Source organism: Tamandua tetradactyla, chromosome 11 (genome assembly GCF_023851605.1).
Source record: "Tamandua tetradactyla isolate mTamTet1 chromosome 11, mTamTet1.pri, whole genome shotgun sequence".
In the NCBI taxonomy this organism is placed as follows: domain Eukaryota; kingdom Metazoa; phylum Chordata; class Mammalia; order Pilosa; family Myrmecophagidae; genus Tamandua; species Tamandua tetradactyla.
In genome coordinates this window covers 97,820,250-97,825,541 of record NC_135337.1, presented here as the reverse complement: position 1 = coordinate 97,825,541, position 5,292 = coordinate 97,820,250, and positions in this window count along the sequence as shown.

Genomic DNA, 5,292 nt, shown 5'->3' with positions numbered 1-5,292 from the left:
TCTATTTATATACACATTATACCTGCAATATCTTTGTATGGATTTTTGTGACATATTCTGTCAAAAAGAAATCACAGCCATTTCATTAATATATTATCATTACTTATATAGTTTGTAAAATAACTATGGAATAAATATCACCAAATGATATTTAATAAAACTTTCTAAAAGTCGTTGCCAAAAGAATTAAGTCATGGTATTTTCCACAAACAGTATTTGAATTCTGATATCCTTCCCTATACCATCAGACTGTTTCCCAGTTAGCGGAGTGTGAAGATAGAAAAGGTTATTACTTTTAAGCGTTCTCTAGGGAATCAGGTAAACAGAAATGAGGGATATAATATACATAGATACATATATATGTATAATTTATTTATTATGCTTATGTTCTGGTTTGCTAGCTGCCAGAATGCAACACACCAGAGATGGATTGGCTTTTAATAAAAGGGATTTATTTTCTTAGTTCTTCAGAGGAAAGGCAGCTAACTTTCCACTGAGCCTCTTTCTTACGTGGAAGGCACAGGATGGTCTCTGCTGGTCTTCTCTCCAGGTCCCTGGGTTCCAACAGCTTTCCCCAGGGAAACTTCTTTCTGCATCTCCAAAGGCCTGGCCTGAGCTGCAAGTGCTGAGATGAGGAATGCCAAGCTGATTAGCTGTGCTACGTTGCCCGCTCTCATTTAAGCACCAGCAATTAAGTCAAACGTCACTCATTGCAGCAGACATGCCTCCTAACCTACTGCAGATGTAATCAGGAACAGATGAGGTTCATGTACCATTGGCTTATGTCCGCAGCAACAAGACTAGGTATGCTTACCTGGCCAAGTTGACAACTGAATCTAACTAACACATGTCCACCCCTTGTCAACTTGGCAACTTCAAGTATCACCTTAAACAGGTGCAAAAATTTTTTTCTTCTTGCTGTGGACCTGTGAATATCAAAACAAGTTATCTGATGCCAATATGCACAGGAGGATAAACACAGGATCCATAGGGAGAAACTGGAAGGAAAACCTGCAGGCAAACATCATTGGATTTCAAAGTCTGAAAGTCATTTATCCATCAGCTCTAGAAAGTGGCAATCCCACCCTTTCTGAGGGCCTATGCAGTGGCCCGCCTCTTTCCAAATCAACCTCAGGGAACATCAAGGAGACCACCTCTGGGCTCCACTCTCTCCAGGCATCAGGGTCACCCCCGGGCTCTCTGCCATTTCTGGGGCACACGCTCAACCCCTCCATATGGTGGCAGCCAGGCTCTCCCAGTCCCCCAAGGAGTGTGCTTTACCTTCTCCAAGGCCTGAGGATGCACAATTCTTCCACTGCAACAAGATGGGAGGCTCATCCTCACTCTTCAGGGTAAACTCACCCTCTCCATGTATGTGGGTGGGTCCACTCTCCTGGCTGAGGTTTCTTGGCTTCAGACCCGAGCTTCCATGGTCCTCCCTCTGCAAACTCCAATCTCTCCCTTTTGTGCCCTCCTTTGTCAAGATTGGCAGTGGTTCCACTTACACCAACAGTCTCTTCAAACACTTCAGGACTTCTTCATCAATCTCTTCACAGTTTCTCCACAGTCTTCCCCTTAGCCATCCAAAACACTGTTCCAACAAATCTGGTATTTGCAAACTGCAGCAGCACCCCACTCTCTGGTGACAACTCTGTTCTGGTTTGCTAGCTGCTGGAATGCAACACACCAAAACAACTAAGACATTTCACAATGGTAGCAGTGCTTTGGGAAAAAGGAAATGATAATATATATTGGGAATTATTAATCACTAGTTCATAAGTGATATTAATTCTGGGAGACCCAAAATGCATTGCAATCCACCCATCAGAGAAGGGGCTTATGAAAAGCAGGTGAAGTATGAGATTTTACCTCAGGTCTATCTCACAATGGGTCCAGTGAATCCCTCAACCCATTCTTTGGTTATGTCCCCACTGTGAAATGCATAATTGGAATAGATAATCTGCAAATGCAGATTTCCCATATTGGTTCCCTGACTTGTGGAGTGAGTGCTATTATGATAGAAAAAGCTAAGTGGAAGTCACAAGTGGAAGCCCCTTCAGTGTGATAATAAATAAAAAGAATACTGAATTCCTAGAATTGAAGAGATTAGTGCCACCATTTAGGTTGCAATGGTGGTGATTCATGCCACATCCTCATTCAACTCTCTTATTTAATCTGTGCAGAAAACAGATGGATCTTTAGGATCAAAGTGGATTATCACAAACTTTTGAAGAAGTTCCAACTCCAGTTGCAGCTTTTGTTCCAGATGTTGTATCATTGTTTGAACAAACCAATCCATACCCTGGTATCAAATGTTGCTATTAAAGAACACTGAAAACAGTTTGCATTCAGTTGATAAGACCAGCAATAAACCTTCATTGTTCCACCTCTGTATTATATCAGTTCTCCAGCCCAATCTCTATTCTAAAAGGACTTTAAACATCTCTTCATTCCCACACATATCACACTAGTCCATTTTACTGATTATATCATGTCGCTTGGACCTAGTAAGCAAGAAATAACAATTACTCTAGACATATTAATAAGGCATTTATCAGAGAGAAGAAGGTAATTCCACACAATTCAGGATCCTTCAAGCTCTGTAAAATTCCTTGGTGTCCAGTGGAATATGACACACCAAGATATAATTCTAAGGTGAAAGATAAACTGTTGCATCTGGACCTTCCTACAACCAAGAAAGAGGCACAACACCTATTTGGCCTCATTGGATTTTACAGACAACATATTCTTCAGTAAGGTGTACTACTCTGGTCAATTTACTGTGTGACTCAAAAAACTGCCAGTTTCAAGTGGGGACCAGAACAAGAGGAAGCTCTACAAGAAGTCCAGGATGCTGTTTAAGCTGCTCTGCCACACGATCATATGTTCCAGCAAACACAACGGTGCAAGAAGTGTCCATGGTAAATAGGGATGCTCTTTGGAGTCTGTAACAGAGCCCTATATGAGAATCACAGTTCAGACCCTTAAGATTTTGGAACAAAATCTTACCATCTTCTGCAGATAACTTCTCTCCTTTTGAGAAACAGATTTTGCCCTGCTTCAAGGCCTTAGAAAAATCTTAATTCTTAGCCATAACCACTAAATTATTATGAGACCAAATTACCCATTATAAACTGGGTGTTTACTGACTGCCAAAACCATAAAGTTGACCATGCACAACTGCATTCCATAATAAAATGCTAGTAGTGTGTATAAGTTAGGCAGCTAAAAGTACTGAAGGCACAAATAAATTACATGAGTAAGTGGCCAAAATGTCCATGGTCCCCACTCCCATGAGATTACATTTTCTTTTTCATGCCACAACCACATCCTGTAGGGGAGGAACTTATAGTCAGTTGATGAAGGAAGAGTGTATGCAGGCATGGTAACAAATAATTCTGCATGATATACAGTTATCTCCTGAAAATGGGCAGCTACAGCAGTACAGCCCGATTTTGGGACATGCTTGAAGGACAGTGTTGAAGAGAAATCTGGGGAGGTGGGCAGAACTTTGAGGGTTGCACCTAAAACATTCTACTTGAAAGGAGAAATGACTGCATGTAGGTTTGTATATGGTTCACAGACTGTCACTGATGGTTTAGCTGGATGGTCAGTGACTTGAAAGTAACATAATTGGACAACTGGTGACAAAGAGTTCAAGGAGGAGGTGTGTGGATAGACCCATCTGGGTATGAGAAACATGAAGATATTTATGTTCCACATGAGTTCTTACCAGTGGATGATTTCAACACAAGAAAATATTAATAATGAAGTTAATAAGTAAGCCATTTTTTGGTTACCAATCAGACTCCTTTGAGACCATCCATCCTTTTCCATTGGTCTCCTGATCAAGTGACCATAGTGTTAATTATGGAGGTTATACATGGGCTTAGCCACATGGATTTCCACTCAGCAAGACCAACCTAGCTAAGACACTGTTAAGCAAACAATCTGCCAGCAGCAGAGGGCAATACTCAGTCCCTAATATGGCACCATTCCCCATGTGATCCAGTCTGTTACATGGTAGCAATTTGATAGCATTCTAACACTTCCATTTTGGAAGGGGCAGTGTATTTTTCTAAATGGAATAGACACGTTATCTGGATATGGCTTTACATTCCCTGGATACAGTGCTTCTGTCCAAACTACAATCCATGGATTTACATAATGCCGTATTAGCAATCATGATATTCCTCACAACATTGCTTCTGATCAAGGAGCCCATGTCACAGCAGAAGAAGTGAGGTAATGGGTACCTACTCATCAAATTCACTGGTTCAGAAATACATCCAGTCATCTTGCAACAGTTGACTTGATAGAACAGTGAAATGGTCTTTTCAAGACTAAATTATGGCGCCAACTATCTGGCAGAACCTTACGGGTCCGGGGCAGTGTTTTCCAGGAATCTGGCCTCTAAATAGGCATATGCTGTATGACGCTGTATCTCCATAGCTAATATTCATGAGTCCAGCATCAAGGGGTGGAAATTGGAGTGCCAGCATTCACTATTATGCTGAGTTATGCAGTAGAAAAACTTTTGCTATCTGAAGGTTTGTTGGTGTACAAGGCATAGTTCCAAAAAGATATCTGTTTATACCAAGAGACACAATGATAAGTCTACTGAATTGATATTAAGATTGTCACCCGAACACTTCAGTCTCCTCATGATTCTGAATCAAGATGCAAATAAAGGAATTACTGTATTAGCTGGGGTGATTGATCAAGTGGAAACAGGACTGCGTTGCAGCTACACAATATAGGTAAATAAGAGCTTCTCTGGAATACAATAGATCCCTTTGCTAGTTTTTTAGTACTATCATGCTCTGGGATTAAAGTCAATGGAAAACATCCCAAATCAGGCAGCACTACTAATAGTCTAGTAACTTCGGTAATGAAGGTTTGTGTCACCACAGTAGGCAAAGAATCACATCCAGCTCAATTGTTTCTTGAAAGTAAAAAGGGATATGAAATGGATAGTTGAGGAATGCAGTTATAAGTATGAATGAAGACTATATGACTTCCAACCCAGCTCTTGAAGGGCTCAGGTTGATGTAGCCCCAAGTCCAAAGAGTATGCTAGGTACAAAGTCAAATATGGGCTTTTTTTAGGACTTACAAATAGAAGATATTTTCCCAGAATGACCATCCAGAAAATGGAAGACGGTGCTCCACAAATGTGGGGAGAACAATAGGGCACCTTATACAGGTTTAGAACAAGAATTTTCGTGGGGTATGAGAACAGAATTTCAGCAGCTTCTCATGACTCAGGGGTTTGGATATTTGGCATCAACAT